The sequence below is a fragment of the Coturnix japonica genome, chromosome 3, assembly GCF_001577835.2.
Source record: "Coturnix japonica isolate 7356 chromosome 3, Coturnix japonica 2.1, whole genome shotgun sequence".
Lineage (NCBI taxonomy): Eukaryota > Metazoa > Chordata > Aves > Galliformes > Phasianidae > Coturnix > Coturnix japonica.
Window position 1 is genome coordinate 1,515,693 of NC_029518.1, and position 19,440 is coordinate 1,535,132.

Here is a 19,440-nt window from a genome sequence, read left to right on the forward strand (position 1 = left end):
GCCAATCGGAGCGGCGCTAGCACCTCCTTCGCCCCGCCGCCAGCCAATCGGAGCGGCGCTAGCGCTCCTTCGCCCCGCCCACCGCCGTTGCCATGAAGGAGCAGCTCCACAGGATGGAGGAGCAGCCCCCCAGGGGGAAGGAGCGGCCCCACAGGGCGGTGGGCATGGAACAGGCGGCCCAGTGGGCACAGCAGCACTGCCAGGGCTCAGGGACAGCGCTCACAGCCATAGGGGTTGGGTGGTGCTGTGTGGAGCCCGGCCTTGGGAGCAGTGATCGCTGTGTATCCCTTCCAAGTCAGGGTGCTGCAAAGCATTGGGCTGTCTGAATATACAGCAGTTCACCAGCACAGTGGTGGTGGAACCAGCACAGTGGGATGGAGCAGCTTCCTGGTTATTCTGGAGCAGCAGCAGCTGTACCTGGGTATGAACTACACTGTGATACAGATACATTTCGCATTAATATTTTCAGTTTTTCAATATGTGGTGTTTTCATATTCATACAAATGAAGGGCTTATGGTGTTGCTTGACACGTGTAACAGATACATACAACAGTTGCCTTAAACGACAGTTCTTTGCCCAGAAATGTTAGTTGATCCATGTATCTGAAGTGACTCATCTTGTTGAACCCACTGTACAAGGCTCAGATTGAGGAGGTACCCTCTGCCTCCTGCTCTACTCTTTGACTTGCCATGTAAGTCTGGATGCATTGCTTAACCTTCCCAGATCTGAGTGTAATGAGCTGGATATGTACCATGCCATATGATGCTTATGCTCGTGGATAAAGCACTTGAGCTCTGTGAATGAGAAGTGTTTCAGTTCTAATCCTCTGTTGATCAGGCAGACAGAACGCTTCCACTGTGTTTCCTTACGTAGCGAGGTGTTCTCCACTCTGAGATAAACTGGCCTTTATTTAGGAGACCTGAAGGGGGAAAAAAAAAAACAACCAAATGATGCATTTGCTATTTTTTTCTGAGCTGAAACATTCAGTAGAACTCAAAAAATATGTTTATTAGTTTAATCGTATCCCATTAATATACGTCCCCGCAGATTCTATTACGTAAGCCTTTATCTACCAGGGATTTGGTCTATTAGTTAGGGAAACCCAAGGGATTAATCTGATAGCTGCAGTCAGAAATGACAGTGTAATTAAAGTCACCCAGGAAACAGTGATACTGAAGCCTGTCAATCCCTGCAAAGCAAACGGTTAATTTGCTGCATCTGGCATAATATATAAGGTGACATACTAAAGGGGATGTCTCCTCTCTTAGGCGGACATGATGCATTGACTTGCTGTGGCTTTAGCGAGAGGGCAAGGCTTTGTGTAGAAGGTAAGCAAAGTATGATGACTAAGTGAAAGCTGAAGCTTTTACTGCATCTGTCTTGTATGGAGTTGAATAGGCTCTTAGGAACTTGTCAGTCAGGAGACCTGCCTTCATCCTAATGTGCAGGCGTAGAGACTGTGTGAACAGAGGCAGGAAGCACTCAGAACAGAAAGGGAAAATGGGCTACTGATGCATGCAGAGCTTTGCTTGGTATAGCAGGCAAAGGAGGGTCCAGGAGGAACAGAAGATATCTGTTCTGAGTCTGGTCAGCCTGAGAAAAGTCCTTAACAAGACAAAGTGGAAGCCTTGAGGAGTATAAAAGCACAGGAAATGATGCATTTCCAGTCCCACTTTTGCTTCTTTCTCAGCAGTGGGTGGGTAGGAGTTGCCTGTGCCAGCTCTGTACAGGCTGGCAGAACTGGGACCAGCCCCTACGTTGTTAAGGTTGCTTCCAGATTTGTTTGTCAGACTGAGAGGAGGACACCCTACATAAGTGTTGGTCTTAATTCTTTACTCTTAGTTATTCTGTTTTGTTTCCTGCTGAGGCATTTTACCTTTGCCTCTAAATTATTTCACTCTTAGTCAAAATCAAAAGAAAATAGAGATTCGAAGAAAGCCTCCCTTAGAATAGGCTAAACACTGAGTATTAGTCGTTAGATGTATGAAACAGGGGAAGCAGGAAGTTAGAAACGTTCAGGAAGTCAGTATGCATTCAAGTAGTTAATGGCTTAGGGGGCAGATGAGCCCACACCCACCCACTGCATTGCATGACTACATCACCAGCATTCACGGATTCCAACCTTTGATATCTTTAATACCTTTGGTTATCAAACCCAAGCTCACTCATATGCCATAAGCGGTGTTGTACTGGGAGCCCATGCAGGTAATTTTGATGCTCAGAGAAGACAACTCATTTCAAACTGTGGCAGGTGAGAGTGCTCAGCAGGCCTGAATTTCTGCAGAGAGAAAGGACTGGATTCTCCTCCCTGTTAGCACCACCCAGTCTGAGTCATGCAAGCTGGAAGCCATAGAGCAGTTGCCAAACTTCCTCACCTAGATCATGCTATCTGGTGTAGGCTACACCGGGATTGCTGAGTGACGTGTTTGGATGTATAATTAAAATACATTGAGCACAGGACTGGACTGCTGGGGAGGTAACCAGGTTACTGTTGGGGAGGTGCCAGGGCTTCACCATCCCCAGAGCAAAGAATTTCTTCCTAACATTTAACCTAAATCTCCCCTCTTTCTGTTTAAATTCTGTGTAGAATTTCAAATGTGTTTGGCTTCTGCCATTCAAAATAACAGACAAAGTTATATGATAGAATTCAGATGTTGTAAATCGTAATGGATTTTGATCACAGGATATGATGCTACTCGGTCACAGCAGCCCAGATCCCTGTAGGACACATAGTTCCATTGGCTTCACTGGAAGTTAGGGGCCACAGTGAGCTCTGTGGTAGAGAAAATCTGTCTTTTGAGCTGTGGCTCCTTATTTGAAGCACTTTCATTTCTGACAGCCTCAAGTGATGCACTGAAACATGCAGACAAGGTGTCCTGGGCACTGAACACCTCACTCACAGTAAGCCTCTGTGTGCTCCTTAATTCAGTTTATATAGAATACTTCTACATGAATGAGTCGCCGAGGCAAGAGGAGGTCCGAGCGGAAATTTCAGAGTAGAAAGCCCCGTGGAAGCAGGATGTGAGGGCAGACAGGCAGGTGCTCAGTAAGTAGTCTGTGTGCTGGGACACTGGGGAGATTAGAAGCTCCTGTATCTTGATTTCCTAGTCAGTGGGATGCAGGAGAACCTACTGTCCTTCTGTTTAGGGATAAGAACTTGGTTAAAGGCATGCAACCTGACTCATATTTCCTCGTGCATCCTCTCAAGGAGAATATCAAGGCCTCAGACTGGATAATGATGCAGAAATGCACACTGACAGTGATCCCAATAGCCAGGCTCGTGGAAAGAAAGTCTCAGATGTGAGTGAAGGATGTGAGGCTGCAGCCTAATTGGTTAGAAGCAAAGAACTCTCAGACATCTGAAGTGTGCAAAGCATAAGGCTGTCCTCTAATTTCTGTTTTGGCAGTTTTCTTGCCACTTGAAGGTAAAGTTAATATTAATCACTGGGGTAGGGGGAGGGAAACGCAACCTTTCTCTCTTTGATCTTTCCTCCTTTAATCAACAGTTTCTAAGTGCAATAAGATGGTTCAGATGTCAGCAATGTATTTTTATCTGGCAGTTGTTCAATGCATATCCTAAAATGAAGAGGTGCAACTGTTGGAACACAGCATGGTGCTTCTGGAGGAGGAAACCTCCTTTCTGGATTCGCACTATTCATTGGTCTGACAGCTTTGGACATCCATGGAATTATAACTGTTCCTAAGATGAATCCTGCACATGGCACAGTTGCTCTGCTTCCTGTAACTCACATAAATGTTGGTGAGTAATTATTCTTGAAGAAGCATCCTTTCTGTATGGAGTTAGCCTTGCAAGCAAAAGAACATTAGAAGCAGCACCCAGACCAGGTCAGTAGCCAGCCAGAAGTGAGTAGGGATTGCAGGCAGGAGGTGGCAGCCTCGAGTAGCAGCACACTGCTCTCTGCTCAGTTACACTCAGACCTGAATACTAACAGGAGCTGGGTGTAAGTAGCTTAGGGTTTTGGTCCTTGCTTTAAGCACTGCGGCTTGAAGATGGAAACCAAACTTTGTCCCTCGTGCCCAGTAATTAAAAATGTCACTACGTTGCAATATAGTTGCAGTGTTGGAGTTGTATAGGTTTTCTTAGAATATTGAATATTTTGTTCAATATCTGCTGAGGGAAGGAGCGTAGGGCTCTTTATTTAATCCATCCCATTCTCATCTGGCTTCATTTCTTCTTCTGAGGAAAATTATGTTGCAGACAAGAATAAGTCCCCCGCAAAACACTGTACTGTTTTGTTTGTGTGTCTAATTCTCAAGCCCCATCCTGGAAAGCTGATGGTCCTCCATGGCCTGGCTATAGCCCACAAGGAGAATTCTGCCTCTCTCGTGAGCTACAACGAAGTAATGGTAAATGAACCTGCTTTGATTAAAAACGTCACTGACTGAACTGTTCTAATCAACAAAACCTTGCAATTATCCTCTCTCAGCAGAGAGAGGAACTTGATGACATCATTGTTTTTTTCCCTTTGAAAATGCTTAGTTGGAAGAAGACAAAAAAAGATTAAGTGAATCACATGCAACATCCCACTTGGAATCTCTGAATAATCCCAAAGGCTGCCATTCACTGCAGCCATCAAAATGGAAGCCAACAGAGTTCTGCAATGTTGCTTTTTGCCCCCTGGGTGGGTGTTCATGGTAGAAAATTTCCTTGTTCATTTTATTGTAAGATCTGTGTATCCCTTGACTGTTTTTTTTTTTACTGGAGTCCCACATTGAGAACAACATATTCTGGACCAAATCTTAGTTTACATGTAAATCCTTGCTTTAAAAGTTTACATGTAGCAAGTGTTACATCTGACATCCTTCAAATGGGATCCTTTGGTTAAGATGTGTGCACAGATCTGTTCCCCACAGGGAAAATGGTCTACCTGGACAGATTGGAATACATGACTGGGTTTTCTGTAATAGTTTAATCCTTTAGATACAGAAGACATTGTCACAAACGGTTTTGTTTAATCTTTTCATTAAACAAACATATTCCTAAGTTTGCATAAGCAGTCACCCAGCTGTGACTTCCACACAGCCTCAGTAACTGGGAGGGTGTGGTGATTACATTTCCTCAGGGACTTTCCTTCCATCTGACTACCAAAGAGTAATTCATTCCTGAGTTCACATCATTTGTTTGCTCTGTTTCTTCAGCCTTCGCCTGCAGGAGATAAATGGGTGAGGTAACAGTGGTCTTTCTAATGCAAAAGAGTGAGGGATGATTTGTTGAGCCAGATTCCCTAAAGAAAGAAGGCTTGTGTGCACTGATTTTGTCTGGCCCAACACCCAGCACTAGGACATGGAATTCCATTGGCCAATTCAATATGAAAAAGAGAAGACTCCAGTTCTCTGCCATCCCAGCAGTTTTATGAAAGGAGATGGCTGGGAGCAAGAGAGAATGGCATTTATTTTTTCCTTTAGAATATAAGCAGTTTTTCAGATATCAAAATGAGTTCTTTGTAGTCAAGATGAGCATCTGTCTTTGTGTGTTTGTTTGTGTTTATTTTTTAAATGAGGCCACTGAAACTGTGCGAGGATGTGCACACCCTGTTTCATGCAGCTGAGCAGCGCTGTCAGGACTCTCAGCTGAAGGGCTGAGCCTAACAGCTGTCCTGTGTAAGTGCTTGACCAGAACTGTGTAGTTTTCACTCCTTCACAGCCACATTACTGGAACAGGAGAATGTGCCAGAAGATGTTTTACTTTGTGAAAAAGTCTGATAGATTTGAGCCTTATCGGGTCTGCACTGCTGAAGAAATATGCTTTCCTTTTCAAAAGTGTTTGGAATCCTGCAGCTTCATTTCTGTTTCTTGGTTTTCTCAGCATAACAGCAGCAGCAGCATTGGCTTGTACAGAATGGCGACAGAAGTGTTTCAGATCCAGGTGTGCAGTGGAAGAAGGCTTTCCTTGCACAGCTCTGTGGGTCCTTCTAGCTGTTACATACTGACCTGTCACAAAGGGGGTTCTGTAAGTTCTCCCTAATTCATATTAAGCACAGTTAGGTAGATTTTATTAAGCAGTTTAAAATCCTGTTCTGACAGTTAGCATCTGGTTTTGCATCACTTGAATTAGCAATACTCCCACTAGCTCTTCTCTTAGCACATCTGAGGAGTGTTAACCCTATCCACTGGCATTACTAGATGTAAAAGAAATCATCTGCGTGTGACCTGAAGCCCTGTTGCCAATGCACAAGCATGTAGTATTGTGGACATGGCTACAAAAGAGAAGATAATTCTATTTGGAGGGCTTGACTACTCAAGCTCTATGAACGGAAAAAAAAGGGCTGACCCATACAAGCCAGCATCAATGAGCAGAATCACATTTTAAGCCACTTAACCAAGTTGGTTTCTTATACTGAGAAAAAACTGCAGGTAGATTGAAATGGTGTGTTTAAAGTACTACGTCGTCGTTGGGGGCACTAAGGAATCTATTCCAAGTGTGGAAATAAAGTCTTCACCATGTATGCACTGGAGGTTCTAAGAAGAAGGGATGGTTGGAGTGCAAGGGATAATCTTGAGCTGTGAGCAGCATGAGCAGACATTTAGGGAACCCTAGCTCTCTGTGTGGAAGGAAAATTTAAGGGAAATGAGCAGTACATCCGTGAGCAATAGAATTAGCAAAGCCTGATTTCCGATGGGTTTGTGTCTCATTCTGGGCTCTTTCACATCTAATCCAGTGCAAGATCTGATCCAAGCTTTTTCCCAGGCCTGGATGATCTTTGTGTCTGTCGTCGGACATCGTTTAGTGAACAGGGATTTGGTACATCCTTTCCCATGGCTGAAGGTGCTGTTTGGATCTCTTCTTCCCAGTTGGCTGCCTTTGTCTGCTAAAGTTGCAACAAATTTGTATCTTGAATTCTTTACTTCACTTACAAACTTATTTGAAAAGCACACACTGGATTCAAAAGTTATTTAAAGGGGAAGTGAAAGCAGCAGAATATGCACTCATACACAAAATACAATGGCATAAGCCATACATATACAATGTACAGGAAATCAAAAGAGTTAGAGAAGGCCTCCCTCACTTATGGTGGTTTCCAGCACTGGTGATATCATTTCAGATGACGGGGAGATGGGGAGGGGGGCAGGTTTGGAATAGGAAGGGTGAATGGAAGCATCATTAAAACCTGCTTTTACTTTGTGACCTTTGAAGTTGTTCCGTACAGAACTGGCGTATAATTCTTCAACACTGTACATGTGTGGTAGGTTCGTTGGTTAATTTTGATCTATTCTTTTACTTTGCAACTCAGTTATTTATTGGGTGAGAAAATGTATAGTTAAAATCCCAGATTTAGTCTAAACGTAAAGTAATATATATTATTTTTTCTAAGAGGAAGTTGCACTGGTATGTATGGGAAAACAAAATCCAATAAGAAGTCTGTGTATCCAGTATCCTGCCTGTTTGCATTGGCTTAGCCAACGTCAGAATCTGCTCCAGGGATAACAAAGGTAGCAGAGGTGGGGTTCTTTGGAGCTTGTTAAGCCATTTTCCTGTACTGGATGTAATGTTTGTTAGCAGATTAGAACTGAACCTTGGGTATCATAAATGAGCTGGTGATGAGCCAACAGTGTGCCCTTGTGGCCAAGAAGGCCAGTGGTATCCTGGGGTGCATTAAAAAGAACACAGCCAGGCTCTTGTTGATGTGTAGTGATAAAATAAGGAGTAATGGAATAAAACTTGCACACAGGAAGTTCTGTACAAATATGTGGAAGAACTTCTTTGTGGTAAGGATGACAGAGCACTGGAACAGGTTGTCCAGGGAGGTTGTAGAGTGTCTTTCTATGGAGATATACAGTACCTATCTGGACACCAACCTGTGTGACTTACTGTAGGGATCTGCCTTAGCAGGGGGTTGGACTCAATGATCTCTTGAGGTCGGTTCCAATCCCTGTGATGATTCTGTGAGTTTGTGGGGTATGTACAGTAAAGAAGAGCTGTCTTCCAAAGAACTCCAATTCAGTTACAAGTTCTCAAAGGCAAATCCTTACATTTAGCTGAAAGGTATTCTCCTTCCTTTACAGCATATGAAAAAGGCCTGACAGTTTATTTCTGAAGTGAAAGAAGGAAGTATCAGCCTGTACTTCTGCCTTTTTCCATGTAAAAACATTCAACTGATACCAGTGGCTGGATGCTGTACCACAGAGCTGGAAAATACAGGATGACTGAGTCAATAAGAAAAATTCCTTATTCCCAAGTATGAACTCCTTTATGAGGGCTCATATTCTTTAATTTAATAAGTATAAAACATTGTTCCTTATTCCAAAGTTCACCTGTCAGGTTACACTCTTGTAATTCCACTGCTTTATAATTGCAGTTATCTTTCAGTAAGGACCAGAAGTTCTTCTAAATAAAAACAAGCCTGGGAAGAAAAGAGAATATAATTTGAGGCCTCCTTTAAATATCGTGAGGATTAAATGCCCCTTTTCTGCATATAGTAACACTTTTTATAGTGTGTGAATGAGTATTTTGGGGTATTTGTTCTTAGCACTGTGAATGAACCAACTGGTCCTCTTGATTCTGTGAACGGAAGAAGTCTTTTTTTGTGTGTAACCTTGGCAGTGGGCATAAGGATGCTCATGGATGAAGGAAAATGATTATGGAAGCTGGAGACTGGGTGAGGTCTTAGTTGTTGTATCACAACATGTTCATTCTACCTTTAACACTCTTCCTTTGATGCTAAGTATATTAGAAGCATTGTCTGAATCATGGAAAACAAGATTTATTCACAGATCCTGGTGCCGCAGACCACATCCATAGCAGCCACAGTGTTCTTCTTAGCATGCTCAGTGTAAGTCTCAGCATCTCAGATCACTTTTGGCGTTCCTTGTGTCTCCCTGTAGATAGATCAAGCCAAAAGTAAGCTTTACATCACTACAGCAAGCCAAGCAAGGGACTGCCAGCTTAGCAATGCTTTGAACATAATCATATGGGACTTGTAGTGGCAAAGCAGTGCTTAAACAACTCTGACCTTGCTGCATCTCTTTGGGTCATTCAGATGTAATAAAATATACGTGCTGTTGGAGATGGGATTCTGAGCCAGCAGTCTTTCAGTGTGACCAACTATACTGTTCATATGCAGATGCAACAGTTATTTTAGGTAAGTCTGTTCTTCAGTGTAGACGTTGGTGAGTCCATTATTATGAAGGAAACAGAATGACAGAACATTTAATTGATTAATTACTCTATATTCAAAACACAGTCAGATCCGGGGGGGGAATGAATTTAGTAAGGAAAAATGATGTACCTTTCAAAAAAGTATAATGAATATTGTCAGTTTAACATAATAAGTGCTGTTCAAGATTATTTCTCAGGTCTCATTGATGAATATCTAAGAAAATCTGAATGTTACAACACACATACAGGACAATTTCTCATTCCATTTGCATTTCTTTCCTCGTCCCCATACTTTTTCTCCTTAAAGTTGCCCAAGCCACACATGTAGGGATTTTTACTCTTCGCTCTCATGCCCTGCAGTATAACCTCATCATTCCAGACCAATATGTGGCAGTCATTTAGCAATACCTCTGCAAAATACTGATGTTAACAAAGTTAGCAAAAAGCTTGTCATTTAACTTCTAGAAGCCAGGCTGAAAATATAGTGCCAATGCAGGGGATATGTGCTTTTTTTGTGGTCAAAATGAATAGACTGAATCACTGAGACAATAAAGATGGAGTCTCATGATGGTATTGTACACCGCTTTGCTTTTCATTTTGAAGGGAACTAGCAAGTAATTGGCAAAATAAAATGAATCACCCCCTGTATTTCAGCCATCTTGTCTCAGCAAATGGTCAGTAGTCAATAAGGAGAAGAAGGAACTTGAGAAAATGATTTGTTCCATTTATCTTAGATATCCATTTCAGGATAGAGCAGCTCATCCCTCAGAAGGAGGAAAGCATTCTGTCTCGTATGTGCAGCTGTCTTGCTTAGATTCTAAATGAATTCTACTCTAACTGGCCTACCTAACCTGTTTTTGCTACTGGAATCAGATGAAAATTCAGTCAGTATTTGCAAATGCAAAGCTCTACAGAAATAGGATTCATCGTTCTATATTTTACCCTGCTTCACAGAGAGGCAGAGAAGGTTTTTTTTCACCTACCCGCTGAGAACAAAGTGCTGATTTGGCTCTATGGTTCTTGGAAACTGTCTTTGCTCTGCTATTTCCTGTTATTTTCTCAAGCTGTGTATTTCAGATGTGAATGAGGACCAACCCCGAATCTCTTTTTGCTTGTAGATGCCTTGGACAGATGTAGATGGGTGTTTCATGCCAGAAAAAAAAAAAAAAAAAAAAAAAAAGGAGTGGAAAATGAAAGCATGGCAGAAAGTTTTCTCAGCTTAGTTGTGAGCATTCACTCCTCACTGTCTATGGTAAACCATGGCAACACCTTCACTATTGCTGACGTTGCCTGACTTGCTCTGCAGAGGCTGCACACCAACTCCCATCCCCTGGTAAGACCTTTGGCACTTCACATGGTTGTTATTTGTTTCATCCTCAGACACACGTTACACTGGCAGACCAAGGCAGCGAGTACTTTCTTTGGTAGCATTGACAGGGGCTTTGAGCATCTCCATTCACAGCTCTCTGCTGCAGCCTGACATTGTGAAGCTGCCTGCGGGCCAGGCACTGCTGCAGGACAAGCAGACACTTCCAAACAGCATTCCTGGCAGCAAGAACAGACGATTAAATTTAAAGATGAGGCATTGCCACCATTCATTTGAATGACTGTGGTGCATCAGCATATTGCTTGTGTTTGTTGACACATGTAGTTTATAGAATTTGGTTTGTGTGTGGTGGGAAGAGGAAATACGTCACCGCGGTGATCTGGCTCCTCATCTGTGTTGGTGGCCTTATTTCATACCTTTTTGCATGCTAAATGGAATGAAGTGCTCTCAGAATCTGTAGATGATCTGGCAGGAGCTGAATGAGTATCCTTAAAACCATTTGTACTGTTGTGCTTTCTGTTTTGTGACCTTGGCAGATCAGTGATTGGAAAAGTTGCTCACATGCCATCTCCACCTGCTACTATTGCCGTGCAGCAATAGGTCATTTCCTTCCCAAACATGACTGGCTTCTGATACCAGTGGGAAATTGGCAGCTCTTCTATGAAAGCAGTAGGTTCCAGTTTCTTCTTTTGGCTTTTCACTGAGATAGGAGAGGAGTTGTTATGGTTATGTCCCCAGTGCTCTGAGTTATAGCTTTCTTTCCTACATAACGGCTTTTTCAATCATTAAGTACAATTAGTATATGGAATCATATCTTGTATTGTATAATCCTGTGATCTTTGTTATTTTTGGTTTTTTTTCCCATTGTTGTGGTCTTAATTCTGAACAAAGCTGCACAGCCTCCAGTGAAAATGTTTCCCTTCTGCCTCATGGCCTTTCTTTCTCATTCCTATAAGAAGAGAGTGCAGAATAAAGTTGCTATCTTGACTTCCATGGTCTGGCTAAAGAAATGACATAGAAGGACTGAGCTGTACCTCTCCTTGTTTCTCTGTCATATCAAAAAGGTGAGGTTTAGGATTGTTCATTACTCTTCTAATTCTCTTCTCCAGGGAAGATGGAAGCTGTAGCAATTCTTCCTTATGATGGTCCTTAAAATCAGCAGATAAGGAACCGCTGTTGTTGAGCAGCAAGCGGGCAGTCCCCCCATCTCCAGCCTCAAGGATCACCTCTGCAGAGAGCTGTGCTGGAGCTGTGCAGCTGTCAGGGAGTGACAGAAGGTGGTGAATTTAGTTTTTACTCTTAACTGCATGAAACAGCTGCATTGGCTTTGCATGTCATTCAAAGATTTGCTCTCTCTGAAAGTTAGGGTAAGCTGTTTATGGCATAAAATGTGTGTCCTAATAAATGTGCAGTCTTCTTCCTGTCAGCAACTGAAGATGGTGATAGGATCACATGTTGTTGCCCATGCTTTCGTGTAGCCTTGTTAATGAAATAGGTAATCCTGTTTGTCTTAAAATCAAGGCAAACATCTCTCGTGTTCTGTCCATCTGTTCCAGACACTGACAGCACGCTCATTACCATGGTATTGGAACAGTCTGGTACACAAATAGCAATCAGCAGCTATTAGCATAATATTAGTACTAGATCCATAAAGTTAATATTGGCAGAGATAGGAGGTATCGCACGCTGTGAGCTAGTTTCTCAGCAGATGTACTGTGTTCTGCCAGAATGTGATAATATTCTGTATAAAAATCAGTAGAAGGGTACAATTTATAATTATTTCAATCAAGCAGCATAAATTGTTCATATAATACAAGTCAATGACTTCATTTTACATTCAGTAACTAGCAATCTATTGTTGTCTTGTAGTAAAACAACATTCTATAGAAAGCTAAGCATATAAACAGGAGTGGGAGTGAGAACGGCCGTTTGTGAGGGTAGATGGTGATAGGACAAGGGGAAATGGCTTTAAACTGAGACAGGGGTGGTTTAGGTTAGATATTAGGAGCAAGTTTTTCACACAGAGGGTGGTGACGCCCTGGAACAGGTTGCCCAAGGAGGCTGTGGATGCCCCATCCCTGCAGGCATTCAAGGCCAGGCTGGATGTGGCTCTGGGCAGCCTGGTCTGCTGGTTGGTGACCCTGCACACAGCAGGGGGGTTGGAACTGGATGATCATTGTGGTCCTTTTCAACCCAGGCCATTCTGTGATTCTATGATATGATTCTAAGTTCTATTTTTTTTCAACATGCTTTAAATCAAACACTGAAAGCTCCTTTTTTTTCCATCCTCCTACCCCCCAGTCACTGATAACTGATACAGGATGGAATCTTTGCATGCAGGAGGTCACTCATCCCAAATGTCCAGCACATGTGACAAGGTGTACTCAGCATGAGGTCTTCTGGTGCAGTGTTGGAGAGGTGGCACGTCACTGCAGCTCGCCAGGAACTGTCACACTGTGTCTGCAAAGACTCCCAGTGTTGCTTTCTGAAAGGAGTGAAAGTTGCTTTCTGCTTTAAAGGCCCACAGAAAGAACACAGATCTTTCAGATCAACATTTTCAGACCTCAGGCCTCAAACCTTTCAGATTTCAAGGGAAGCAGATTAGCAGATCCCTCCAAAAGATCCTGACCGCCCTGTAAAATGCAGCTGTTCTCTTCCTGTCTTTATACCCCTTCACAAATCTGATTTACACACATTCAGAAGCCTGGCTTCAGACATGTCCTTTTCATCTGGTCACTTTTCCTATGATACAGTATAAGGTTTATTTTGGAGTTGAGCAGCCTCACTTCTTCAGTCTCTGGTATATGAATTGCTACTTAAAAGAAGTGGATTCCTCCCAGGTGGCATATTTTTGCAGATCTGGTTCAATAAATAGCTCGTGTGTGTGTATATATATATACACACATATACATATATATATACACATATGTAAAGCTTTTCTTTCCTTTCTTAGTCAGAATATATTCCTGAGAGACCTATTTTGCAAGCTTGTCTGCTGAGGCTTCTGTAGAGAAGAAAGCAGACGGAGCCTTTTCAGACTGCAGCTTCACAGTTGCTGTGTTGAAAGCATGAACCAAAAGTGAAACCAAGCTATTACAGATCTTACTTTTCATCAACACCTTTTCCTTGCTTTGCTCTTCAGCAAATTCCTGCTGAGCTAACATTTCTGTTAGCATGACAGTGCTCATACATGCGCTGCTGTAATAAGAGGGAGCATCTTTGTCCGAGCTGGTTGTGATTGTGTTGAAAGAAGCAGGTTGTCATTGTGTGTCAGTCCTGACTCTTCCACTGAATGTGAAACTTACATGGTCGTGCTGTTGGTTCAGTCTCCAGTCTCCATTTTCACATCAATAGCAGGTTTTTTGTGTTTTTTTTTTAGCTCACTTACAGAATTCTGCATGTATCATAAACTAATGAGAAATGTAAATGGCTCATTAAGAACAGTGCTGCCAAAGAGCTGTGTATGCACGGAGCCTAGCTGAGATGGACAAGGAAACAAGTAGGAACTGTGCTATAAAAACAGAGGATCACTCCTTGCAGTTCAGCTCTGCCTTCCACACAGCTTTTGGCTCAGCTGTGGGAAGGAGTCTAAAGTACTGGGTGACATTCATACATGTTAGATACAGGGGAGGGCATAGGGCAGGATTTTTATCCTGTTATTCACTTTTATCGATCTCAGTTATTAAGCAAGTGGTGCAAATTAGCATTAACCTTGACTTAAATGTCTAAGAGCTATTTCCCATTAGGCTAATTGTGTATATCCCACTGTGTTTCTTGCAGGGTCTGTGGCTCATGGGTGCATGCCACACTGCCCCTTTGGGATACAGTGCAGTGAGTAGGAAAAGGAATGTGTCTGAGCTTGGCATAACCGCAATAAACATAACGTTACGGCTGGAACTTTCTTGGATTGCTCTTTTCTCTCTCGCTGTCACAGGCCAATATCTCGGTTCTCTGCTGTCAGTTGCTTTGAAGCAATGTTATTGAGAAGGAGGAGTCACTTCTGCTTCAGTTTTGTGCATTTATTGAGACTGAGTAAACTCTAGCTAGAATAATGCTGTAACCACAGCTTACTTTATGTAGCTTTTTTTGCCATGGACATCACTGCCCACTGAAAGAAAGTGAAGATGCATCACCTTCTTTTTTTTCCAAGGTCTTGTTGTATCCATGAACAGAAAGCAGTAGCAAAGTGCTTTATCTGCCCCCCTGGCTGCAGCATGCATTGCAGCAGGACATACTTCCACTGCAGTTCTCCCTTGGTTTCTTAAGATGGGCTGCATCCTCCTCAACAGTCTTTTATGTTTATGACTTGAAGCTTAACACACGTAGCCATTTAATGTTATTATTTTATATTACTTTGCACAATTTTGACTGACACCTCAAGACAGGAGTTGGAGGAGAACCATGGCCTCGTAGATGTGTAGAAGTGGGTGCCTCCCCACGCTGAGTCAGGGGTTGCTACATCTGGCAAGTGTCACATTAGGACAAGGGCTTGCATGAGAAAAGAGCAGGTGCAATGTTTTCAGTTAATGAAGGATCCTGTGATCTCTGATAATGTTAATTACGTCTTGATGGAAAGAGCAATAGTCCAACTGCTCCTTCCGAACTCTACTCTTAGAACTAACAACAGCTAAAAATCAGCTCGGTGGAAGCTGTTGCTGTATCTCTTCCGTGTGGATCTCAGCTGGATGGCCAATAGCAAAACAAGGGTGGCTGTTCTTATTTTCTGTTCAAATGCTATCTCAGATAATAAGTCCGAGTGACTTTCCGACACACTCAACTTTGTGATGCTCCTGATTTAGTGATGATTTTACTACATCTTCTGAACCATTAGCAAGTTTTGTGTGGAATGAATATTAAATGGGACAGTATGGTGCTAGATAGCAGCTGGATCTGAATAACCTCATGTGTTCAAAACGTGACTCGTTTTCTCCACAGTACAAAAAGAATCTCATTAGTTAATGAGTATAGGCAGTGTGTGCAGTGTGTAGGAATTGACTGTGTTTAATCGTTTATTACTTCATCTTTAAATAGCTATAAATAATTTTAGTACCTGATTTTGAATAACATTCTTTCTAATTGTTTTTCACCACTGTTACCAGTGAAATGTAAATATATATATATATTAATCCTTAGCGGTTAATTTATAGCTCCTAAAATTATATATCTGTTCTGTCTCCTTTTGTTTGCTTTTAGGGAGAAACTTGATCTGCCTCATCGGTGCCATTTCCACATTGTGTCTGATCTCAGAAGAAGGACAGCATGGATGAATTTGTGCAACAACCCTACCTGCCATAGAAGATTATATCTGACAAGAAAATCCACTGGTGACTTGTGAGCTACACTGGCCATCCCCCATCCACAGTGGTAAGCAGTCTTTTGAGACCTGCGAGAATCTTTTTGGTACGCCTGGAAATTAGTCTTATTATTTAAGTTTCTAAAGACAGAACATAGAATCCACCTTCTGTGGACTAAAGAATCTGTTCGGTGCTTGATTCTCATCTTGGCTGTTCTACTATAGTGAGCTTTACCACTTGAATTCACTGATTGAAGTTTTAAGCTGAATGAAGCCTCTGTTTGTTTTATTTCTTTTTTTGAAATCTGTTTCCAAAATTCGGAGTATTTTGCAGTTCAAAAACTGTTCTTTGCTTCATCAAAGACTTTATTAAACTGACCTATACCACCCTCCTCACAGGACTGTAGTGTGTGTATCCTTATATGATACAGATAATAGGAATTACAAGATTTGGTCTGAAATAATAGGGTTGATACTTAATCCTCAATCTGAAGGAACTGGAGTAAAGGTTGTCAGTTACAGATCTGTAAGCTACCATTGTCTGTGTGTTAGGATGAAGGCATTTGGTTCTTAACAGACACGGAGCCCAAGCTTTCTCACTGTGTTTCTGTTACATTTGAGGATTAATGCTGAATAACAATGATAACAGATGAAACCCATCTGGTTTTCTGTTGTTTGTTAGTTCAGTTCAGTGTATGACTACTCACAGTTTAGTCTGCCAGCCAAGGAAGGTATGCAATTATCAACAGTACTGATAGGACAAACCTGTTATGTAAGCATATTTTCAGATCTCTCCAAATTCCATAATACTTAACAAAGTAAAACTCTTGAGGTGAAATGCACCTGTTTACAGAATAATTAAGCATCAAGGAGAGGTGTGCTTTAGAGCTTTGGATAGACTAAATGTCTTTGCTGAGTGATCCTTTGCCTTTCAGATGATCTCCATCCTATCGCCCTTTTAGGCACAAAATATAGCAGGATTCATTTAAGAAGTAGAAGCAAGAGAAACACAGAGTTGTAGGGAAGGTTTTTGTGTTTGGAAGACTGTGGGGGCCCAAGCACGGCATGCAATGTGGGTTTTTTTTCGGGGTGTGGGGGGGGAGGATCTCATTAGTGTGGCGCCTTTGAGCTGTAACTTATTTCTCCAGCTGCCTATCCAATCACTGACATGAGCAGGAGTCCAAAACAATCCTGTCTGGAGAGAGGAAAGTGCCTGTGGAGCTGGGCTGAAGTTGTTTGTCCTTTCCTATTGAAGATATGCATAGTGTGGGAGGTGGCTCCTCCTTCCTCCCCGCATCTGTAGCTGCTGTGAAAACTGATAATTCCATGAGACGGTCAACTGCAGTTCCACATGTAGTAACAGAAGCCTGAGATGCTCTCTCCCAACACACAGCTAATGCAAGCAGCTTCACAAACTTGCTTACAGGTGCCCCAAACCAAGTGAAGTGAAACCAGATACTGATGAGTGGGGAGAATGATGGTCCAAAAAGCTGATATTGAAGACAAGAGATGAAGCAGTGGAAGATGAGAGAAAGTACAGACTCTGACTTGATTTGTCATTGTTTGCTAGAAATGTATCTTTTTGTCCACTTCTGGATGCATACAAATGTATAAGAAAATTGCAGCCTGTCAGCCTAACAGGGTGAAGCTCTCCTCCAGAGCCTTGGCATCAAAACCCAATTAATCCACCTTTGGTATTAAATCAATGTCAGTGTTAAATAACATCCGTGCCAAGCAGGGAGATGCTAGTCCTGTTGGATGAATACATGCCAGAGCATTTAGATGATAACTGGTGTGATGAATTAAACTTTTATGCAAATAGATACCTAGGCAAAGAGCACAGTGACCAAATTCCATTGTGCACTACCCTGTTATCTCCACTGGGCTGCAAAACGCATGAGTCAGAGGCAGGAGATAGCCCTTGGCATTATCTGTGAAGAGTACTATGATCCCCACTAAGCAAACCAGTATGGTTTTACTTCTTGATGTTCCTGGGCCCTTTTCAAGCATGCTTTCTAGCAGTACTCTGCCCCAGTGTTTATGTGGCAGTCAGCTGAAGTCCGCATTACTAATAAAGAGTCCATTTCCGGGAAGGGAACCAGGGCTATGTGCAGGGCATGGTGTGCCTCAGGGTCCAACCTCTTGTCACACAGCTGTGGTCCACAGGCTGAGCTGCCATGACAAACACAAGATACAGAACCCATCCTTGGATGGCGCAGAGTCACAGACACTGTACATGTCATCTTGAGCTCTTTCTTCTTTATCTTTTGTGGCACTGAAGATTTGGTTTGAAATAAATACAGTTGAGGCAGAGGATACAACTCAGTTTTCTCCTGGTGTCTCTTACAACCTTATTTTTTCTACGATTATAGCAGGTGCATTTAGTTCCTGCCCTGAGCTGGCTGTGTTCAGCTGCTTCCAGTAGGCCTTGTGCAGCTCAAGCTCCGATGACCAAACGGCTTCCTCCGAGGCAGCTCACGCAATACAAAATGTGGTTATGTCATTTTTGCAGAAGGTTTGGAAATCGAGATCTAAACTGTGCCAACAGTGCAAACTCAAGAACAGCATAAAGAAAGGTATAAAAGTTAATAGGTATCCAATTTAAAATAACCTGCTATTTCAACTCCACATGGCAGTTACACCCCAAACTCCTACGTGCTCACTATAGTACTGAAGCAAAATGAGGCCTGGATTCTGAAGAAAGGAGCCAGAACAAGGTGCTAGGACTCCTTCCAGGAGTTTCCCAGCAGAGATAAATGTCTGCTCTCTTGGGAGAATGCCCCTCTCATCCCACAAATTGCTCTTGACACTTGATCCTACCTGTACCTACTTCGCTTCTGACTGCAACCAGAACCGAGGTGAAACCTCTGGCCCCGTTCCCCTCGCTGTAGGATGAAGAAGCACAGGCCATACCAGGCAGAAACAAGAGGTAGGGCTGGCTGGACAGGTGATTCACAGACCAGTAAGTTCCATCACACCATATAGTTACCTATCTCCTTTGAGAAGCAATGTGTGATAGTGGAACAGCTCTTTTGAAAGGTTCCAGAATACTGTTTCCCTCCCCAGTTGTGTTCTGTCATCACACTACACCTGAGTATGAGTTCATTGACTCCTTCCCTCTCAGTGGCACCCATGGGTCCATCGGCTATAAGCTGATCAAGAATTCACAAGGAGAAGGAGAATGGGCCGACACCACTTCCAATGTGCTGCTAGCACACCTGAAACAGACTGGTTGTATTGTTAGGAAAACACTGGCATCTGAAAAGCACTGCAGAGAGATTAGACACATGGGAGGATTGTGAGCAGTGCAGGAGAGACGAGCTGCTATTGATAAGCCCAAATCAGTGTTTGTTTGTTCCCTAGGACACCCAGTATCAAAACAGCCATTTTGCAGCATCTCAGCTTGCTGCTGTGTATTCGTGGTACCTGACCTTCTCAGTCTGGTTGTTATGCATCTGTTAGCCCGTGACCTTCCCACAACGCAGGGGAGGGAGAAGGAAGAGCAGAGGAAGACAGGTGGAGGAATAATATTATTTTTTATTTTCATTTTACACAAGGTCTAGGGAAAAGGAGACTGGCAGAGGCCAAATGATACCTGAAAACTGCTGTGTTAACATGGCAGCTTTGTGGGAAGGCAGTATTTGAGTCAGAGGCCTGGTTCTTCCTACCTCTGGTTCAAGGCAAGGGTAAAAATTGTTTAA

The 19,440-nt window shown here is 42.7% G+C and overlaps 2 long non-coding RNA genes across 2 annotated transcripts; both read left to right on the top strand.

The window, feature by feature from the left end:
* The first annotated feature begins 4 nt into the window (after positions 1–4).
* Positions 5–16,140, top strand: LOC107310683. The gene is made up of 2 exons (XR_001553680.2): positions 5–421; positions 15,640–16,140. It is a non-coding gene; the product is annotated as an uncharacterized LOC107310683 (long non-coding RNA).
* On the top strand, positions 3,769–11,543 carry LOC116653140. The gene is made up of 3 exons (XR_004306532.1): positions 3,769–9,102; positions 10,238–10,452; positions 10,983–11,543. It is a non-coding gene; the product is annotated as an uncharacterized LOC116653140 (long non-coding RNA).
* Positions 16,141–19,440: the final 3,300 nt, after the last annotated feature.